This window comes from Anthonomus grandis, chromosome 17, assembly GCF_022605725.1.
Source record: "Anthonomus grandis grandis chromosome 17, icAntGran1.3, whole genome shotgun sequence".
Lineage (NCBI taxonomy): Eukaryota > Metazoa > Arthropoda > Insecta > Coleoptera > Curculionidae > Anthonomus > Anthonomus grandis.
In genome coordinates, this window is record NC_065562.1 from 12,320,321 (window position 1) to 12,344,689 (window position 24,369).

General features: G+C 27.6%; 1 protein-coding gene across 1 annotated transcript in view; it reads right to left on the bottom strand.

Annotated features, from left to right (window-relative positions):
• Positions 1-23,703, bottom strand: part of LOC126746083 (uncharacterized) — a 431,438-nt gene extending 407,735 nt beyond the window's left edge. The window contains exon 1 of the mRNA XM_050454188.1: positions 23,373-23,703. The gene's annotated coding sequence lies outside the window, so the exon portion shown is untranslated. The remainder of the gene's footprint in view (positions 1-23,372) is intronic.
• Positions 23,704-24,369: the final 666 nt, after the last annotated feature.

Sequence of the window (24,369 nt, forward strand, 5' to 3'; positions counted from 1 at the left end):
TATTTGATTTGTATAGCTTTTCCTAAACAAAAATAAATATTATCATATTTTATTTTGTCGTTATTTCTATAAGATCATCTTTAGTGATCTTTATAAAAATAGATATATATTATTTGTAAGCGTTCATATCTATAGGAATATAAAAAATACTGCTAAATTAAAAAAATAAAAAATCTTATCCTTAAAGCAATTTTTAGTTAGGAAAATGTATAAAATATAATGGAATTGCTAACTGACAAAATACCTATGCAATAGGAAAATAAGTGAAAGCAAATACAAAATGTCGTTTTTCATAACAAAAAGATTGAAAACGAAAAACCTTTTCAAAGGACCAAAAAGCACTTTATATTTTTTTAAATGGATTGTTTGACGTTTAAAAAAAGTGACGGTAAGTGGCAAGGGAGGCAATAAACTAATGAAAATTTTAAAAATGAAAAACAACTTTCAGCGGGATTTTATCCTTAATCCCTTTGTCATTCATAACTTTTCATTAATTTTTAAAGTGTATGCAATCAGTGAAATTGGACGGTGTTTATATATTTCCTTGTAAATCTGATAGATTTCATATTAATTACTTTCTATTTAATTTGTTTAGATGTTAATTATTATTAATATTTTGTCCCTATTCTCCTTAATTGCTAAAACTAAATGAAGCCAAAACGAACTTAATTCTCACGAATACATAACACATTCAATTCAACTATAATTAATCACTATCTCTTACCTTTAATCCAATTTATTTTTAATTAAAATTCAAACATGAATGACGAAACAATCCAAGATTGGTTAGAACGAGACATCTATCAAGGTCCAAACGACAGCTCTATATAATTACGCAATAAAACACTTTTTTAATGTGGGCTCTATGGTAGCGTGGAATAAGTAATGTAGTCGTAAATAAAAAACTAAATAGCTGGTTCTGGAAAGCTACTTAATAATATACGATCCCAGTGGTAAAAATACCAGAAATGATAAGGTTTGTGGCGTATGTACCACCGGAAATTATTTAAGGCTTGTTATTAAATTTCAATGTGCGTTATTATAATAAGTGTTTTTTTCACAATAAAAAAAAAATGAGGTGTGTTATTGTTTTAAAATTGGCATATTAAATAACGTAAAAATTCCTTTGCTAATATTTGTACGTATAATTGTGGTAAATTTTTAACGGTTACTGAGAGATTAGAAAAATAAGGTTATGTAACAATACAATTAAAAAAAAGGTTAAAATTTAATTTTGAATCGATTACTAATATCTTATATAAATTTGTAAGAGAAAATTTATAAAAAAATATTTTTGTTAATATTTTTAGTTAATTACAAAATTTATAATTTTTATTATTTATCTAGCAAATTTACTTTAAACTACCTTATTTATGTAATTATTGAAAACATTTAACTATTAAAACTGATATTAAGTTCAGAAATTAAATTCTAAACAACTATTTTATATATATCGTTATAAAATCGGGTATTTACAATTTCGTATTATTCGTTTAAAATTTTGTGCGCTTAACAACTCTTGTTTAACAGCTTGTTAGTGATAGAGTACTTTTAACATAATTGGGTATTAAATTTCCTGTTTTTTACAGTTGACGTCAATATTAATTTTAATCCAGGCAGTTGCATTTTTATTTTTTTTTAAATGTTAAATCAACTTTTATTTCATTTAAAAAAATACCGACATCTTTTTTTTTAGTCGGTTTTTGATTCCCATGGTGTAGGAATTGTAGGAAGTTGTTCGTTTAACCTGTTTTGTTAGCAGGTGCTTAAGGATGTAGTACCTTTGACTGGTAATTGTCTAATTATCAATTTAGTAAAATTTGTTTACAATGAAAACAAAAATAAGATACAAAACTTGGAGTGGTGTACATTCATGACAAAATCTGGTATTTCTCTTCTATTTTATTAAACGACTATATATTACTTAAAATTAAATTAAACCTTAATTTTTATATATATATATATTAATTGTACCGCGTCAAAAGGCTTTTGCATCAATGTATTCAGACGTCTCTAAAGCGTTTGATAAGTTAAACAATTATCTTAAATAGGTTCTTTTATTGTTTTTTTTTGTAGGGTAATATTCTAAATTGGTACCGCAAGTGATCAAAAAATAAATAAACAATTAAAGTTTAATGTTGCTTAAAGTAAGAAGTATGCTATGCTTTAGAAAAGAGGTACCTAGACTGCTAGAAAAAGACTCTAACACTCTTTAAATCTGAATACTGATGGAGTAAAAGCAATGATAAATGGAATATCTAAGTAGCATAATGCATAATTTAAGTGGACGTAGTGTTTTAAATTATTTACTTTATTATTACTTTATTTCTTCCACTTTTTCAGAATAAAATAATAAAAACCGTAAAATAAATGCATAACTTAAATGGAGACGATGCTCCTTTTCTTTTAACTTGAAGAGAAATTGTACAGAAATTTAAACCTGTAACTTCTAATATTAATTAAATCGTTCTGGTTTAAACAGGCTGGCATGTTTACTCAAAATGCATGAATAAACCAGCTTGTCGAGTTCTATCGCTTAATAATAACAAGGAATAATTTGGTAGGATAATGGCCTGTTTCGACAAAAATACATCAACTATTCTTCAACAGGTGTTTAAAATGATTCTCTAAGGCTTTCGACTGAATGAATTGAACCACCTGCTTATTGTAAGCTTAATTAAGAAGGAATCTTTTGTCAAATAGTACGATGCACTTATTGCCAAAATATTAATTACGATTACTATATATCTAATTAACTAAGAATTTAATGATTTTAATGAAAACTTTGAGTATTTGATCTTTAATCATTAATATTGCAGTCTTTTTTTTATATTTTCTACACTATTAACTTGTGAGAGAGGTTATTGCTTAAAAAGATATTTCATAAACTTTTTTATTAATTTTCTAAATAAAATTAAAGAAAAAAAAATATATTAAGTGAACACTCGCTATTTGAAAATGAAAGAAATATTGCAAGGAATTTAAATTGATTTCTTACATTATTAAATGAGTCTGTGGTTCAATTCAAATTCATATTAATGTTTTTTATATATAAAGTTGACGCCAGTATTTATTTTATTCCAATCAGTTGCATTTATTTATTTTTTTTTTATAATTAAACTGATTTGTCTAGTTTTTATTGCCTGGAACCATATATTTTTTTAGTCATTGTTTTTATCCCTCTGGTGTAAATGTGGTACTTTTGACTGATAATTATCTAATTATCGATCGGTAAAACTTATTTATATTTAAAAATAATTAAATAATAAATAATAAAATATAAATAATTAAAATAAATTTTCTCTTCTTTATTCGAATTAGTGCATTTTTCTTTGCTTAAATTAAGAAAAGCACTAAAATAACCACAATAATTCTGTTTCTTATATACTCGTATGTTTGTTCTCTTTATTAACACTTTTATGTTTCATATTGCTGCCGGATTCACAGCTTATAGTTGCATCATAAGTCAAAGATAAAATACAAATAGATAAAGCATACAAGTTGTGGTAATGTGTATTCATAAAAAAAGATTGACTGAAGCCTTTGACAGGAAAAGGCATTATATTGAAGGTTTTTTAATAGTTAAATAATATTAATATTCTTTATTCGAAAATGAATAATCATTGTTTTTTTTTAATTCTAGCCTCTTATACATTAATTTTTCTAAAAGGTGAAATTCACTTCACGATAAATAGCACTCAAAAGCAACCAATAAGTTATTGCTACTTTACGAAATATAAAAATAAATCACCAACATGTAATGTAATGACGCATAAAATCAAAAACAAAATACAATATAAAATAATAATAAAAATCTTTATTTAGCATAAACAGCTACATACAAAAACAAAAAATTGCCCCAAAAATTAATAAAAATTAAAAAAACATATAATATTAATAATAATATTCATAAAATAAGACCCTTAAATAACGATACTATTGTATGAAGATATTAAATTATAACACAAATAATCACATAAAATGATAAAACATTTACAACACTATGTTCTAATCTATTCTTCACCATCTCTTCTAATCTTTAGTTCTATCTTAAATAATCTATTTCTATGTCATGGTTTAAAATTTAAGGTTCTATTGTAAATTGGCATTGCAGTTCATCAAAAATAAATAAATAATTTAAGTTTATTGTGTAAAAAAGAAGAAATATAACACTTTGAAAAAAAGGCACCTAGATTGCAAAAAAAAAACATTTTAAAAACTTATTTTACTTTAATCTGAATACAGCTAGAGTGAAAGTAAAAAAGCAACAGTTAATGGAATATTTAAGTAGCATAATGCATAATTTAAGTGAACGCGGTGTTTCAGATTAAAGAAATATTGCATAAAAATTTACAAGTTTTTCTATATTAAACTTATTATTTTTTTCTAATTAGCATCTGCAAATTTTCCTATATACGGAATTAATTGCCAAATCTTATTTAACAAATTTTATTTTTTCTTACTTTTTCAGCATAAAATAATAAAATGATTAAAATAAATGCATAACATAAGTGGACACTATGCTCCTTTCCTTTTCACTTTTACAGAAATTTAAACTTGTTTCTTCTAATATTGATTAAATGGGTCTGTGGTTCAATTATGCTGGCATGTTTACTTAGAATGCATAAATAAACTAGCTTGTCGAGTTCTATCGCTCAAAAATAACAGGGAATAATTTGACGGGATGATGGCCAGCTTCGACAAAAATACATTAACTATTCGTGAACTGGGGTTTTAAGTGATTCTAAAGCTGTTGATTGATTTAACCATTATCTGTTTATTGTAAGCTTGAGCAAGAAGGAGTCTTTGCCAAAAACTAGTGATTTAATAAAAGAGATATTAAAAGAAAGAGAAAAGAAAATATGTCGTTTATTTATTTATTTTAAATATACATATTACATATACATATTATATATAAATATACAAATTTATTTAAAGACATTTTTAATTTAAACTTTTATTTTAACTAATCTAGTAGTTCGTATAATAATTTTGAATTGCATCTTTCTCGCATTAATATTGCAGTTTTTCATATTATTTGTGCTATTTACCTGTGTTAGAGACTTGAGAGAAAAAAAAAAGAAAAGGGTAGTAAAAAATATTATTCCACAACCTGTAATTTTATAAATTTCCTAAATAAAATTATAGAAAGCATACAATAAATGCCTAACTTAAGTAAATAATGCTTCTGGCACAGATTTTTTTTCCATATTAAATTAAACAGTCTGTCGCTTATTTCAAATTTAAATAAATAAAATAATTTCTTTAAAAGGAACAAAATCAGTATTTTTTTTTTATTTAAAATTAAAAATTGCTGAGAAAATTTTATTATAAATTTCAATAACTAGGCCTAGCATAAAACCCTCAAATTTGCTGATTCATTTAATTAACTACCGATCCGTATATTGACTTTAGCTAAAACAAAATTATTGGGTTTTAATATAAGTATTGCAGTTTTTTGTTATTATAAATTTTCTTCTCTTCTTTTTTTTTCTATTATCATGTTTTAGTAAATATCTGAGTGTAGTAAGGAATTTTATTTTACGAATGTTATTTTTGGTTCTTTTTCTTAATAAAATTATGAAAAATGTCAATTAAATGCATCTTAAGTACATACGATGCTTTTTTCTTCTTAAAATAAAAAAAAATGTATAGAAATTTAAACAATGACATATTTCATAAATAAACTAACTTGTGGAATTCTATCGCTTTTTCACTTCATTTTTTCCAATAATGAATTTTCCTTTAATTTAATAAAGAAAAGCAGTAAAATTACCGCAACAATTTTGTTCCTTATATATATTTATTCCTTATATTAAATAAGCCTTTTAGAATTCATTTCTTAAAAACAAAAAAAAGGATTGTATAATACCTAAAATAGAAAAAAATTATACCTTAATGTTATTAAGCACCACGGCAAAAGCGTTTAAGTGACATTAATGCATTCAAACTTCTTTAAAGGGTTAGATAAGGTAAGCCATTATCTTAAATTGGTTTTTTATTGTTCTGATTTTCTAAGGTTTATATTGTAAATTAGCGCTGCAATATCTCAAAAAATAAATAATTAATTAAAGCTTATAATAATCATATGTATGAAGAATAACGCACTTTGAAAAGAAGGTTGCTAAAAAACAATTTTAAAACCTATTTTCTTTTAATCTGAATACTGCTAGAATAAAAAGTGAACGGAATATGTAAGTAGCATAGTGTATAATTTAGGTACACGCAGTATTTTAGGTTAAAGAAATATGCCTAAGAATGATTTTTTTTTATAATAAACTTTTTTCTAATAGTATCTGCAAATTTTTCCGTATACTGAATTAACTCAAATCGTATTTACCAAAACCTATTTTTTAACTAATTTAAAGTAAAATCATAGAAAAACTGCAAGTAATTGCATAACTTAAATGGATATCATAGTCCTTTTTTTTAATCTAAAGGGAAATTGTTTAAAAATTTAAACTCGTTCCTCCTTATATTGATTAAATGGGTCTATGGTTCAATCGTGCTTGTATGTTTACTCGGAATGCATAAATAAACTAGTTTGTTGAGTTCTCTTTGATCACTCAATAATAACAAGGAATAATTTGGGAGGAAAGATAGCGAGTTTTGACAAAAATATATTAGGTGTTCATGAACGGAGGTTTTAAGAGATTGTCTAAAGCTTTTGATTGAATTAACCATTATCTGCTTCGTGTATGCTTAAGTAAGAAGGAGTCTATTGTCAAAAAGTATGGTATACTTTTTGCCGAAAAATCAACAAGCCGGTGAAAAAATAAAAGAACTTTTTAAAACAAGAAATTATATCTTCATATTTAATTTAAATGTAAACATTTTTTTAATATAAACTTTTATTTCAATTCAAGCAAATTATAGTACACCTAAAAATTAAAAGAGAGAATGGCATGCAGGCAGAGGTTAAAGGATTTACCAAGTTAATAGATTCGATGAAAAAAGAGGTTTTTGAAACCAGAAAAGAAAACCAAAATGAAATCTTGGATAAATAATGAAATTTTAGAACTAATGGAATAGGGAGGAATACATAGAAGTAATTAAGAAGAGTATAAAAAGATCCAGACACAGATTAAAAAAAAGTTAAAGAAAAAGAAGAAGCAGAGAAATATGCAAAAATAAAAATACACTTTAACCTAAATAAAAAAATCACTGGATTTTTTAAAAAACGACAAGTTATGAAGATCATAAACAAAAATAGAAAAATTATCATTGACAAACGTGATGAAAATAGGTGAAAGTTATACTTAGAAAAACTTTTTGAGATTTTTGCTTCTAAAGTATACTTGTTGCCAGATTATCATAACTACCAATTAATATAAATACTAATTATCACATACCTAATTAACTAACAATCGGTACAATGATTTTAATAAAAAAATATAAAATTGGATCCTTAGAGCATTAATATTGCAGCTTTTAATATATTTCGTACTAATATCTTGGGTTACAGGCTTTTAGTAAAAAATATTATTTTACAAATTCTATTTAGTGAATAAAATTATTGAAAACATAAAATAAAGGCATAATTTAAGTGGGCACGATGCATCTTTCTTTTAAAATTTAAGAAATATTATACAGACCTATGACAGTTCTATGACGTTATAACTTCTTAGAAAATAAATTAATTATTTTTTTTTAATTTTAAATAATGGCAAATTTGATAAGAGGTGGTTTTAGTGTAAGTTTTAATAACTAAACCTAGCATAGTATTTTCAAATTTGCTAATATACTTTAACAACCAATTTGTAAATTGATTTAAGTATAGAAAAAGTAAATCAGTGTATTGGGTCTTTTAATATTTAGTATGGATGTTTTTATATGTTCTCCTATGATCAACTAATACTGAAAATTTGCCTGTAATAAGAGATCTTATTTTAGAGATTTAATTGGCGGCACTTCTTCTGAATAAAACTATAAAAAGCGTAAAATATATGCATAACGTAAGTGGAGACGACTCTCGTTTCTTTTTAAATTAGAGAGTTATGATACAGAAATCAAAACTTGTTTGTTTCAACAACAATTAGGTCATTTATAGTTGAATTATTCCGGCATATTTATCCAGGATGCATAAATAAACCGGCTTGTCGAATTCTATCGTTCAATAATAATATAACAGGGAATAATTTGGCGGGATGATGACCAGTTTCGAGGAGAATGCATTAACTGTTCGCGAAATTGAGACCGCCTTGGGCTTATTACCACGACAATACGTCTCTCTGGCTTCGGGGTTTGTCAGACAACGTTTAACGGACGAGATCCCAACAATAACGCTGTTATAATGTGACAATACTGATTATGTTCCACGTCTGAATGAAACCGGCTTTAATCAAGGCACAAAGGAAACTTAATATCTTTTTGAAATTGTTGTTTTCTTGGCTCTGGGTGTCTTTGTTTCGGCCTTTGTTGCCTCTGAGATTTCAAAATTTTCGTTCTTGAATCTTTGTTGATGTGTAATTGCTTGTTTGCTTAAGGAATATTCTTTGTCCGCCAGACGAACGTTGTACAATGATAAAGTTAATTCGCGTGTAAAGTTAACGATATGAGCATAATACTGAACTTTTTTATAGTGTAGATAAATTAAAGTCAATCATATTACGTCACCAAAATCCGTAGTAATAACTTTAGTTTAAATTAATAAATTACTTCGAGACAAAGCCTAATTACATTTCTCATAAATTGCTTACCTTAAACTTCCGCAAACCACCTTCGTAACTCGCAAAATTCGCCGTACAGCCCCAAAAAACAAAGAGCGAAAATTATTAGTACACAAAGTAAGAACAGGCAGCAGTAGCAGGCGAATGCTGTGCTTCTTCCGCGAAATCTTGCACTTAATTAACACCCTAAATGCCTCGCAGTTAAGCAGGGAAAATCCAATAATCTTGCAACAGTTTGAATGCATGCTTATTTCCATGCTTGGCTAATTAAACTTTTAATGCGTGGGTTTGTGCTGCTATGAGAATTTATTTGGGTTTCATCAGAGATCTGGTTAAAAGTTTAATATTTAAGTAATTTACAGTAAAATGGTTTTTAACTAATAAGGTTTTAATGAAAAAACCATGTAATGTGCAATAAGATGTCACGTGTTACGTATATAGTAAAGAGAACATATTCTTTCATACACTCATATTTCAGCTTTGTCCTCTAGTTTTTCTGTTTTGTTTTCAATTTCTTTTTCCTTGTATTTGTTTCTTGTTTCTTTTTTTTACTCCAGATTTATTTACATATTTAATTTCACTTTAAATTATAAAAAAATACAAGATGTACACATTAGAAAAAGAATAAATTAGAGTGAATAGCATATACTCATGTTTCCGCTTCTGCTTGTCCTTGTTTTTCTTTTTCTCATTCTTTTCTTTATTATTCGACATATTTTATATGCATCAAAATTTTTTTGTATTTAACTGAAAAAAATTGCAATGGTAAACGTATCTTTCTTTATACACCTTTATTTTTTATTGCTTTTCTTATTGTTCTTATGTTTTTTTCTTACTTTTTTTATTTTTATGTCTTTCTCTGTCAAAGCCAAAGCGGTCTCTAACTTTAAATTATAAACATTTACGAGAGCTATATTTTATGAAAACTTTACAGTAAAGAATCTGTAATTCTTCATTTATTCTTACTTCTGTTTCCTCTGTTCACTGTGTCTTGTTTTTATATATTTCTTCTTCCTAATTACAGGTTCTGACTTTATGTGAGCTTTTATGCATCTCTATGACAATTTCTCTTCTATCTTCGTCTAACGAAATGTTATAATACAATTATTTCTTTCGTCTTGTCGATTCATTCGTCTTATTTCTGCTTTCTCTTCTCGTTGTTTGTCTGGGTTTTCTTTATCTTTACTTACTTTTTCTTTTTCTCTTGTTTCTCTTGCATTTAAAGTTCCACGTATTTATCTGTCCTTTCAACAGTTCCTTTACTTCATCTTCTTTTCGTCTTCTTAATATCTTCTCCTTTCTCTTCTTCTGTTCTATCAGCCTTCACCATTAGCATAGATTTTCATATCCTTCTACTTATATATTATTGCTGCAAATTGCTTTTCTACCTTTATCCTTTTTCTTGTCATCCAGGTTTCATGGAGTTTCTGGAAGTAGTTAGTCATGAAAAACTGAAAAAGTATGTCATTGAAACTTCCAGATTTCAGACAAAAACGACTCCTCCAGTTACAGATTACATTAATAAGCAAAATAAATAAAAATATTTTCGATACGGCATTTATCCAGACTCTCCAAGCGGTTTCTCGTTAAGCCACAATAAAAACGGGATCTTAACCAAACAAAACCCAAGGGTGTAAAATCTTTATTTGATCCATATCCGTGACGCTGGCTGGAGCTGACGCAGCTATCTGTTTACTTTTATGTGCGGCACATCGAAGCTGAGTTATGTCCTTATCGAGCTTACCCGGAAATTCGAGGTGTCAATGACAAACTGTGTATATCCAAACAAGTTTTATTGTTTGCCTTACCATAGACGCAACGATTATTATAGCGATATATTGAGCTATAGAAACAGCCCGATGCTTAGTTAGCCCTCAATTACTCAGTATTGGAGTTATTTGTAATAGGGATGATAAAGGATTGGTCTAGACGATACTTGGATAATATTTTATTGTATTTATTAGTAAATGAATCACTCCATTTGCTGATAACAGCAATATTCTTTGTGGACAATGTACTTTTGATACAGTAGCAGAGGCAAGTGATGAGTTTAACTATGATTTGATACAATTAGATAAAATAGACAAAAGGTATAATCACAGTGAGTATTCTCACAGTGATCTGTCATTATCAGGATCTCTTGAAAGTAACGTCAATTAATTAGAATGCATTTCATTTCTGAGCCATTTAAGAAAAAATTAACTTAACTTTTTAATAAACTTAAATTGTGACACAATAAATGAGTGTTTTGCGTTTTAGTGGTTAAACCTACGAGCTGAAAGTCATGGATGATAATGGATCTATCGGTGCTGAATTTGGTTTAAATAGTGAAGGACAAATAGAATGAGAATTTAGAATTTTAGTTAAAGAAATAGATCAGTTGGTCAATTGTCAAAGATTTTTGGCATGTTTTTCATTATAGAATTAGATCTAAATGCTCAAATACACTATCTTCAGCATATATTGGTAAAACCATTTTTTCCACTCAATGGAAACAACATCTTGATCAGACCTGAGTTAAATTTCTTTCTGCTAGGATGTTTATTCCACTGTAAGGAAAGACAGTTTCACGTTTCCATTTAGATATTAATAATATTGTCAATTTTCTCCAAGAGGATTGACAGGCTTTAACAGTTAAGGTTTGTTTCATTCTTGTATCAGCACAATTTCTTGTGTGTTGATCACTGTGAGATTAAGCTTAGTAAAGGGACACGTGATTTAAGTTTCTACATACTAATCATGTATCCATAAAAACCAAGAGAAAGCCAGTGGCGGTATTTTATGATCTTTTTTAAGCTACGAACCCCGTGGATCATGAAATTTTAATATTTTAGTTATTTTGTTGCCTTCTCTCATCATTTTTCTTTTAGATAATTTTTTTTTGTAAACTTGATTTTGTCTTTAGCACCTTCTTATTCTTCTTTTGCTTCTTCTTGCATGTAGATAGATACGAGATACATGCATCTCGTAGTCAAAGTATCGTGTTATTTCCGAAACAAAATTACATTGAAGGAATGTATTCTTTTATATACGTATGTTTGCATTTTCCACTTTCTGTTTTCCTTTTTTTTAATATTCTTTATGCTTGTCTTGTCATTTCGTCTTTGCTTGTGTCGGTATTGTTTATATTTTCTCATTATGACAAGTAGTCTGAAGACTTTTTTTTCTTTTTTTTTTCTCTTATTTACGTTTTTTGTCTTCTTTATTTCTTCATTTATTGTCTAGATTCAGAGACGTGGTCTTGCAATGGCTGAAATTTAAAGGATTTTTATTTATAGTATATTAACAAACATACATCCAAGCTTCTTTTAGCAGCAATAGATCAGATAATTGTTTAGTTTGCCGATGATACAGTCATTCTTTGAAAATAGCAAAGATGAAGATTAGCAATATCAAGAAGTGCATCTAATTAAATTTTAACAGTCTTTAATATGATATAGAAGATAGTTGGTTTCGGGAAGTATTTATTAATGGTCATGAAAAGCATGAGGAGCATATTAGGTGGAATTGGCATCAAAACAGGCATCTCTTCAGGATCTTTTGCAAATTTTAATAAGACGTTGGTTTGGAAATTTTCTCTATGATTCGGAAGAAAGGAATGTATCTCTATAAATATAAATAATTTTTATAAGAATATTATTAGCCATCCACAGTCTGTTGATTAAAAATAAATTTAGTGTTTAGAGTCTGAAAGAATCACATGGTAGTAACCAGTATATCTGATCAAAAAATTTTAAGAAAGCGATAACAGTAATGTTCTGTGATCTGCCTAAGGATTTTGATTATGTGTATCATGGAACATTGTTATTCAAGCAGTATTGGTTTAAAAAGATGATAAGTTCCACTCAATGCTCCAGGAAGGATACTAAAAATATACTGTTATCACCTTACAATGCAGAAAATTCTAATATAATCTAAGAGACGAAAATAATAGGTGATGATCTACTTAAAAAATTTTTTCGGAATCTTTAGTTGTTGGGCTAGATGATTTATGCTGATTAACTTAATCTGCTAAAGAAAATCACTGTATTACCAGTCAAAACTCTTCTTAAGCTGAATCATAGCCTTTAAGTTATAATAAAACGTTACTTGGATATTTAGTACTCTGGTCTTCGTTTGGAGAATTTATTGCTTATTTGTAGAAAGATATGGCAATTTCTATATGGATTAGCTTTCTCATATTTCTCCCATATTTTGATCTTTACTCAAGTGAGTCAGACACATTAAAGCTTATTAGGAGTAATCTTCTTCTAATGTAAACACTATTATTTGATGACTTTCTGGAGTCTTCATTAAGATCTGTCATTATATGTTAGATTTACTGTAACAATTGTGATAAGAAGTACATAGGGCAAACAAGAAGATTAATTAATGTCAAATTTAAAAAACATATAGCCCATGTGAAGTTTGGAAGAGTTAAAAGAAAACATTTTGAATACTGGCCACTTAACGACTTAAGAGACAACTTAAAATAAGTTGTCTTTCAGCCAATTAAACCAGTTAATAACAATAGAAAACTAAGCAATATCCAAAAATCAATAAGCCATTCTTAACAGAGATAAAAGTCTATACCCTTATAATCAATTATATAGTTTAGGCTTTTAGGCTATTAGTTTTATCTTTAATATATAAGGCCATTTGTAAGTAGTTTTAGTAAAAACTAACAAAGGGTAAAACTGTTTTGTGAATTTTGTATTACACCAAAGGTTACAACCATAAGACTACCATTAAAGCCAAGGACAAACCAGTAACGGTACTTTGTGATCTTTTTAAGGCTATGGACCCCATGGATTATTAAATATTTTGTTGTCTTAGTTGTTTTAATACCTTCTCATATCTTTATTTTTCTTCTTGTACGTGTAGATTTTTCTGTATCTCTTAAAGTTGTGATTATTAAAAAAATTACATAAAAAGCATATATACTTTTATACGTATATTTTCTTTTTCTACTCCTCGTTTATATTTCTTTACATCATCTTTATGCTTATCTTCATCTCGTTTTTACTTGTATCATTAATGATAACATTTTTAAAATTAAAACAGGGACAGATCAATCCATGCTTTAAAGGCCATATTTTCATTTATTTATTTTCTTCTTTTGTTCCCTCTTTTCTTGATTATTTTCTTCATTTCTTTACATCCTTCTTTCTGTATTGTATGGATTTAGAGGCCTGGTCTTGCAGTGACTAAAATTTTAGTTAAGATGTACCTTTTTAAGGGTTTTTATTTAAGGTATGTCAACATATATATTATAAACTCTCTTTGGTTTTACGGTCAGATTAGTTTGCCGATGGTACAGCCTTCCTATGGCAATACAAAACGAAAAGTTAGCTGTATCCAGAAGTGGAGTGCGTCTTATTGACTTTTAAATCCTTAATATAATTAATAGAGAGGATATTAGATTTCTATATTATAGAATTGGCATCAAAACAGGCATCTTGTCACAGGATCTTATCACGTGAGCTTGGAAATTTGAAATCTCTCTGTTTTAGAAGCAAGTGATTTATTTATGTGAATCTAAGTCATTTTCATGAAAGTTACATTAATAGGCTCTGAGGTACTACGAGATATGTCTTCTTCATATGTAACTTCTATAGTATGTTTATTGTAGACAAATTTGGTTTTGAGGGTCTGAAAATTACATATTAGCAAAGTGTATCTGACCAAAATGATTGGAAAAGTGTTCTATGATCTGACTAAAGCTTTCGATTATGTGTATCATCGAATACTATTGTTAAAGTTATATTACTCTTAATAGACGATGAGTTGATCTCGGTGTTTCAGGAGAATCCAAAAAAATAATTTTTACTGCTTTACAATGGAGAAGATCATAGTGTGACTTAAGCATAAGAGATAAAAATAACGGCTAATAAAGCATTGAAGAACATTTTTGCAGAATCTTTAGTTGTTGGAATAGTTAACCCATAATATTAATTAACTTAATTGACTGCAGAATATTACTGAATCAACAGTAAAATCCGATGAACAATTCTTGTTCAGGTGATTCATAATATTTAGGCTCTGATAATTTTAATATAAATATGATAATATCTCTCTGCTTGCTTATTCAGTGCTCGGACCTTCTTTTAAAAAAAATATTTCCAGCTTGTAAAAAAAAATTACAATGCCTACATGAATCATTCTCTATATCTTGATCATCGACTTTCTTTCCTCGTTTTCTCTTATTTATGTTCTACTTCTGTTTCTTTCATCCTTTTTTTTATTTCTTCATTTCTTTACCTTCGTTCTTCTTTATTATCTAGATTCAGAGGCGTAGTCTTGCACTTTGGTTATCATGTGCTGAAGGATTTTTGCTTATGGTAAGTCAACATAGATCCAAGCTCTCTTCAGTTTTACGGTCAGATTAGTTTGCCGATGATACAACCATTCTTTGGCATTACAATGTTAAAAATTACCAAAATCAAAAGTGCGTTTAATTACATTTTTAATGTCTTTAATGCGATAGAGATGATAGTTGGTTTCTGGACTTATTTATAGATGTTCATTAAAACCTTGCAGGTGTATATCCTGAAATTAGCATCAAAATAAGATATGTCACACAAGCTTATGTCCCACTATTGGAAATTGTGTGACATAAGCTTGGAAATTTTATCTATAATTCAGATAAATTTGTCATTTTCATAAATATTCTATAAATCAGCTCTGAGGCGCTTTTAGAGTGCCTCTTTCATGCGTAGTTTTCACAGTCTATTGAATATAGACAAATTTGGTTTCTAGGGTCTGAAAAAATTATAAGAAACAATGCGGCAGCAGTGGTATTCTGTGATCTGGTTAAGGCTTTTGATTATGTGTATTATGAAATACGTTAATCAAGCAATTACAGTTAATCTAATACAGAATATTACCGTTTCACCAGTAAATGAATACCTGATGAATAACTCTTCTTAAGCTGAATCATAGCCTTTTCGTTTCAACGAAATTTTAGTAAGAATATTATATTTTTCTGCTTACGTATTTAGTGCTCTAGTTTTCTTTTGGAAAATGTCCTTTTTTTCTTTTTTTTTTCCTTCTCTGTTTTCTCTTATTTTTTTCACTTATTCACCTTTGTCTTTCTTTATTGTCTGTATTCGGAGTACCATTTAAATTTTTATTAGTTATTAGTTTGCCGATGATACACTCAGTATCAAGAAGCGAAGTGCATCTAGTTGACTTTTTTAAAGTCCTTACTACAATAGAGAGGATTGTGCATTTCTGAGCTTCTTTGTTGACGGTCAATAAAATATTGAAGGAGCATATCCTGGAATCGATAATAAAACAAGCACCTATTAGGGATCTTTTGCAAATCGTACGACCTGATCTTGGAAATTTTCTCTATGTTTCAGAAAAAGAAACTCTGTGAATTTAAATCATTTTCATAAGAATTTTAACTCTGTCTCTGTGGTGCTTTAGGAGAATTATAACTTTCTTCATGTGTCACTTTTGCAGTCCGAGAAAATCACAAGATAACAAAGTGTATCTCGTCAAAAAATATTAGAAGAACCGTGCTTTGATTGTGCAAGCAGTGATTTGCCTAAGACTTTTGATTATGTGTTTTATAAAATATTACTGTCCAGATTATATTGCTCTGAATAGATGTTGGTTTGAACGTTCCAGAAGGATCCTAAGCAATGACGAGGATTCTCGGCCGATATTGAATTTAAGAACATTTTTGCAGAATGTTAGTGTATTGGACTAGTAGGCCTTTAATACTGATCAACTTAATCGATTATATCGGCAGCAAAATCCGATGAAAAAATCTTCTTCGGCTCCATCATAGCCTTTAGAAATTCATATAATTTTAATAAAAATATAGTAATATCTTTCTGATTACATATTCAGTGCTCTGGTATTCTTTTTACAAATTTCCTTTCTATTTGTAGAAGAAAATGGTAATTAATACATGTGAGTGAGTTACAGATGTAAAATCTTCTTATGTAACCTCAGTTTCTTGATTGGCAAGACCAATTGGGTTTTCTGGCTTACAGAATTACTTTTTACAATTTATAGGATCTGTCTAAGGTATTCGATTATGAAAATCATTGAACACTTTACTACTTTAGACAGCCTTTACTACTTCTACTACTATTACCTAACACCGTTGTATTACTTCTGGTTTACCTTAAAATATCACTGCTTTTCAATGTAGTAAAAGTACCATAAGACTCTGTGCTGAGTCTTACTACTTTCATTGTACATACGCTGTCAAGGCTTTTTTTAGCGTCATGGCTATATAGTTTAATTTGCAGATAATATGATCCAAAAACCTTAACTTGGTATTAACTTAACTCTTAGATAAAACATTCAGGACCTTAGCTATGAGATGATTGAGTTAGAACATCATAATTAAAGGGACTAATTTTGCAATTTTTAAAAAAAATTCGGTCAAGTTAAGTCAATTTAAAATTGCGTTTGCATCATATATATTAGTGTGTTAGCTAGAGGAATTATGTTCTACTAGTTTTTTTTTTAATTTTAAAGCCTCATTTTGATCTCGAATAAGATTAGGTACTTTATTTTAATGTAAGTTTCTATATTTCTCATACACTAGATTTTAAAAACATTCAGGAAATTTTTGAATGCTAATACCGTAAAATCTGTATTTTGCTTTCTGTTTCAAAACAAATGCATCTCAACAATAATGCGGCAAACCAATAAAAACGAATGCAGCAGAGCATTTTACAAAACCCGGACCAATAAAATCGGTCGACGATGGCGCTACGATTTTAATGCCAATCATAAAAACAATAAAACCGCCCCCGGAGGTAAAAAAGCTAAAGGAAATACTGTTAACTCTATTAAGCTGCTAACAGCCCAAAATAAAGACTTTATATGCTGTTTTGTTTGTGCAGGAACTTCATTTTTACGGCTCTTTTAATAGCCCATAGTGTTGTATAAATATAGAATTAAGTGAGTCGTTAAAGATCATAAAATATGGATGTTTAAGCTTCTGCTTGAGGATTTTACACACGTGTTCCTATATATTTTCCTTATTCGTTTAGATTTGATATAGATCAACTAGTACAAATTGGCTCAGTTGCTTCTTTTTGGCCTATAAAAGTAGTATTATAGTTATATTTTAGCACTGTTACGGCAATTTGTATCTGCTAAAAAAATGCAAATTATAACTATAAATATATTATCTATTTTCTGTTTAGTTTGTCTTGAATGCTTAAAAGAAAGGTAGAAGTTATAATGTTGTCTTTTACTAGTTCTAAAACAGCCACTTTAGCTAGAAATATTACTGAAAAAAATGCAATATTTGCCAAATGAACAATTATGAGTATTTAGCCTTAAAATGTTGCATCTTATAACTTTTAATATTTGGAAAAAATTAGTGTTCTCTGGCTTAAATATAAAATGATATGTGTTAGTTTCTTAACCAGAAAAAAGTCTTAAAATATCTGAAAATTAAAATGTGACCAGAAAGATTTTGGTATTTTATCAGTTATTAAGAGAAAATTTTGGCTTAAAATATCTCGTTTGTCAAAAATTACCTTACTGGTTGAAAAAAATTAAATGTAATTAACTGATTAGAGTTATTTATTTTATAAGAACTACAATAATAAATCTTTTTCTTCAAACTCTTGAAGAAAAAGAGTTATTATTTGTATTAATAACTAATAGCTATATAGGCGATATTTTAATTTCATGGTGTTATTATATTGGTGACATTATACTATCAAATACCACCCCTCGTCAATGGCTGCATCATTAGCTTAGTTTGCCGATGATACCACCACACTTTGGTATGCCAAAGACCATTGGGACCAAGGACTTTTATTTGACGTTAACTAGAGTAGTCATAGATATAACGTTTAGGTTTTGTTATGTTAAATGAACTTGAGAGAATTAAAATTTGAGAAAGATTTTGCACTAAAACTTAAGTCTCTATAAGATATGAGAGTTCTTCTCAGGGGGGTGCTGCGACTTTCAGAAGACCTGTGACTGTGTTGTTTTATACCTTAAAGTTTATAACTGCTTCTATATTTCATATAATATGTATTAACAGGAGAGTGCTGCGGCTTTCAGAAGGCCTTTGACTATGTGGCTTTATGTCTTAGAACCTTTGACTTATATAGCTTCTATATATCATATAAGATTTCTTTTTGAGGGAGCTCTATGACCTTTTATGTCTTTTTATTCCTTGAAGTTTTTGATCGTGTCTCTATTCCATTAAGTAGGACCTAAGTATTTTTATTAATTTTTATAAAATTATATTTTCAAGTTCCTATACCTGTAGGTTCCTACACCTGTAGCACAATTTTATATTTCTAAGTATATATTCAAGTGTCTGCGACTTTCGATTAAAGTGTGTCATATATATAACGAGTTTTTAAATGTGGCTTGGGGTCTAGATAAAAAAGATTTATGGATAATAATTTTGAGATTATGGCTTATATTGCCAATTTGTGAATAAACTGATCATATTTTTTAAATAAAATATACTAAAAAAATTTACCCTAATAACGTCTTTAATTGCATATGTTAAGAGTATTTTGATTTATTTTTAAACGTTAAATCGCATTAAGAAGACTCGCAATTATTTGAAGAAAAAAAATTTTACGTGCTGAAAATGTATGTACCTAATTTTATTGCAAATTGCTGATATAGATTTCTCCATACTCTTTAAATACGTCTTGTAGTTTAGAATTTTATAATAATTTATTAGAAGATAAAAAGTTGTTTATTTAAACTCTTTATCTTTGATTAACAAAGCAAACAATTTATAATTTCTCTATAGGGATTGGAAATTCTAAATTGTTTTTTTTGCCATAATTTATAGCCTAAATAAACTGAAGAAAATGCTAAAAAAATATATGATTCCTATGAGATCTTCTAAATAATGTTAAAAATAAATAAAACAAAAAAAAATTTTAAATAAAATATGAATTAATTTAAAATTTATAATTTTTTTCTAGAGAAACAAAAAAAATATGAAAAACTTTCCAATAAGTTAATAATTCAAAGAGTTTTAAATATAAAAACGGTACTAGAAAACGTTTGAAAGAAACCTCATGTATAGTAAACGGGAAAACTTTAATTTTTATGGGATAAAAATCCCTTTTTAAGGCATAATTCAAAAGCATTATGTACACATTTCTTTATGAAAATGTATGTAAAATGATTCTTTGTAATTTTGGATCAAGTACTTGCTTTAAAAAATTGAAAAACTGATAGACAAGGAAGAGAAAACAATTGACAAACATTTTTCTTTTAAAGCTGCAAAAAGTTTGTTTAATTAGCAAGATATAATTTCTTCTTACAGAAATATGTGAACTATAAACTTTATAAAACTAACATGATATTTGGAAAAATATAATAAATATAAATTTTAGAAATATTTTTTGTTATAAATATATAATTTTCTCAATGCGAAAGATCTTAAACTAATTTTAAGCTTTTAGCTAATTTTGGAAAAAATCTAAAAATTTTTTCCAAACATTAAATTTTCGAAAATATACCCCGCCAGCTAAATCGGCAAAATTTACAAAATATAAATAAAAATTAATACATTAATGAAACCACTTAAATATAAAAAAATTGAACTAAGAATTTCAATAAAGTTTCATCTAAAATAATGCGTTTTTGATTTTTATGAAAGCTTAAATTGGAAAGTTGAAAATTTTTTACTAGTGGCCAAATTAATTTTTCTTTCCTCTATATTGAGCATTAAGAGTAAAGTATTTTTTTTGTCATATATAAATGAAAGAAAAAAAAAATATTTTGTTATATTTTATAAATAAAAAAAAATAATATTATTATTACCATTGAATGTTATTTTTTTTTTAAAGAAACTTAAATAAAGTAAAAAAGATCATAGAAAAAACCTTATAGCAAAACTTTTAATTTCCTACGAAGAATTTAAAAAAAATTAGACAATGCTTCTTCTTAAATAAATTATATATACATATTTTGGAAATATGTTTTAACATTAAAAAAAACTTTACAGATTTTTGGGAAAAAAGTGAATACTGCATAAATTAAATATGAAAAACTTATTTTTGCCAAAAATTATTATCTGATAAAAAAGGGAAAAAAAATAAAAAAATATATATAAAACTATATACAGGGTGTCCCGAAATTACATCGCAATATTTTACCAGCCGCATCTTTGTCTAAAAATAAGACAAAAAGTCTATATACAGTATAGTTCAAAAGTGCATCGTTTTTAAGTTATAGGGTGTTTTATGAATCATGTTAAAGATGGTTTTTTTGTTAATATATCCGGAACGCCTAATTGTAATCTTTTGAAATTTTCAACATTTACTATTGGTTTTATTAAAGACTAATATTGCAACCATTTTTGCCAAAATGTATACAGGGTCGTGTAAAATAAGTGGTCGGTAAAGTTTAAATTGTTAAAACTTTTTTTCTAGCAACTCCGTGATAATTTTGGTATTAGAATTGAAAATAAACAAACATTTTTACATAAAAAAGGGCTAACTCTTGATTTGTAAGTCTATCCATAATTTTTGAAAAATGAATCACAAAAAAGAACTAATTTACTTTGCCAAAGCAAATTTAAATAATCTGAAATGTCAACAAAACGTTAAACAAAATTTAACAAATAAACTAATTGTCAACAAACACGGCAAACTATTATTTTACAAGATGTTATTTGTAGTTACTTTTTGAAATACCAATTCATGATTTATTAATAATTGATTTTTTCGAAAACGGAAGCTCCTATCGAAATTAGACAAGGGCACCTTTTTTATGTAAAAATGTTTATTCTTTTCAACTCTAATACCAAAATTATCACGGAGTTGCTAAAAAAAAAAGTTTTAACAATTTCAACTTTACCGACCACTTATTTTACACGACCCTGTATACGTTTTGGCAAAAATGGTTGCAATATCAGTTTTTAATAAAACCAATAGTAAATGTTGAAAATTTCAAAAGATTACAACTAGGCGTTCCGGATATATTAACAAAAAACCATCTTTAACATGATTCATAAAACACCCTGTAACTTAAAAACAATGCACTTTTGAACCATACTGTATATGGACTTTTTGTCTTATTTTTAGACAAAGATGCGGCTGGTAAAATATTGCGATGTAATTTCGGGACACCCTGTATATAGACAAAATAGTTACCAGAAAATATTCTGGAAGCAACAAATATAAATCACATTGTAAGAGACAAAATAATTATTCTTTAAAATTTGAAAAATGCAATGATTAAATTAAAAGAAATTTAAAAAAATATAAAAGGTGCATATTTAAACAAATTCTCTGTGATATATCTTGCGCTGTTGATAATCGTCTGTCTGTTGGATGTTATTAATACGTCTTTAAGCAATGGTTTGGTTCCAGAGTCTTGGAAGATCTATACTGCTTTTTATATTTAAAGTTCTAAACATAAAACGTCACAATTAATTTCGAATCATAAACACTTTGCCTGTCTATTTAAAGTTCTAGTAACTCTAAAGTAATTTTAAGTTTTTTAATTAAAATTTTCAAAATTTTAATATCCATTACTAATATGGTTATGAATTAAGTTTAAATAAAAATAAGTCAAAATGTTGTGTATTTAGTAGGAAATCAAAAGTAAATCAACCAAAAAATTCATGTTGTACAATTCCTTTGAACTTCTACATTTAAAATTTTCCTCAACACCGCTGTTTAATTTACCCAATACAAAATAAACTAATTAGAAATAAACCAAAATAAATCCAATGTTTATTTTTTAATTAAAACAGTATTTTATATTCGAATATATCTGCGATAAATTAGGAGTTTTGGGAGGTGTACACAATTATGGCACTAAAAATCGTACAGATTTTATACTGACAGACAGATTTAACCCAAATTAGTTACTCAACTCTGTATTGTATAACGGATTATTTGAGTTTAGAAAATTGCCTGTATATATCAAAACCTGTGATAATTTAATACAGTTCGAGAGAAAAGAAAACAAACATTTTTTCTTGGTATTTAATTTAATATTATTGTAATGTGTATGTGAATGTATTATATTATCTCTATACTAATTAATTTGTATTTTTATTTGTGTAATTTAGTTAATATACATTATTTTATTTTATTGGTATAGTTTTAGTTTTGTAATATAATTTTCCCCTAACAAATGTTTTATATTTTTAAATTTAGTTATTCTTATATTTAAGAAACTTTTATAGTTTTATACCTATACCTATACCTATCTATTATGTATCTCTTGGAATATAAGTATCTAAAGAAATGACTTTCTACATGTACAAATAAAATATATTTAATTAAAAAAATAGTGATACTTTAGAATATTAAGTAATTTTTGCCAAAAAATCTTTTTAATTTTAAGTAAGAAACATAAAAAATATATAATATTTAATTTTAAGCAAATATCAATAAAATTATATTTTAAATCAGATAACTTGACTTAGAGAATTGATACTAGTAAAATGATAACAAAAAAAATATTTTATTGAAAATTTTAATAAAATATTTAATTACAACGCATTTAATAAAAATTTTCCTTAAAGAAATTTTCTTAATTTTTAAAGGGAAGTTTCTTGAGTTTTTCTTTCCACTCAAGAAACAACTTACATGGGTTTCGTTGCAGGTATACGTAATAATTTACAATTCAAAATCTCAATCTATGCACTCAAACAAAAATTTTATAAAACCAACGATGTCATTATTTTGTTTACAATGTAATGTAGGTCACGTCTAAAAAAATAACAATAATGCATTAACTTACGTTCAAAAACCGCTTATTTACCACAGATGACTGTTCTCCCTAAATCCATAAACCCACTACCACTTCTCAACGAGCAGTTATTCCATTGTTAACACTTCTCACAAAAACACACAAAAATAATAAAAAAATTACCCTCAGTTTTTGTCCCACAATAAAACTATAGACCCTTAAACCATAAACCCTTCGTACAAAAAAAAACAAGAATTTTTGAGCAATCAATTAACACGATTATCCCGAATTTTGTTTAAAACAAAATATAGAGGGACCGCACCGCACTGCGACCTAATACAACGCTCGCCCAAGAATATTCGACGGAGCAATGTGAGGAACACTCCGGACCCGGGAACGTCGGATTTTCGTCGGTATTATCACACTACTACGCCCCCGTTTTACTTCCCGTTTCCGTGGGAATAAGGGTCTAACACGAGCGCGGGCCGTAGGTCGTAGATCGAACCGGAGGGTTGCGTTCATCCCCCTTTTTATTCACGGGACTCTTTCGCTCTGTCTATACGGGATGCGCGTGGGGTCCGTTCGCCACTCGGTTTCGGGATAAAAAGTGCTTTTGCGAAAATGTCGTGTTTGTTTTGTTTATAAGTTGATTTTTTTTTTTTGGAAACGTTTTATTTATTCACATTTTCCTAATGACTTAGAGATTTTATTAGTTTTTTTTATTTAGGGAGTTTGGTTGAGACAGGCAAGATTTTGCTGTAGTTGATATAGGAGAAATTATAAAAAATACTTACACTTATCACCTTCACAGGTTATATTCACTGGTTGAAAAAAAAACTTTTTTTTAAAATTCAGCAAAAATTCCCATAAGGACACCAACCATTTAGATCGTATTCGTATATTTTAACCCGATCCATAATTACTTACGTCTCATTTGATATCGACATCGAACTTCAAATTTTCTAAAATGTTTGCAACATGTATACTTTGATTAATAGCACCCCTAAATTTTGTTAAATAAGGCAAAAGGGACCTTCCATTCTACTAG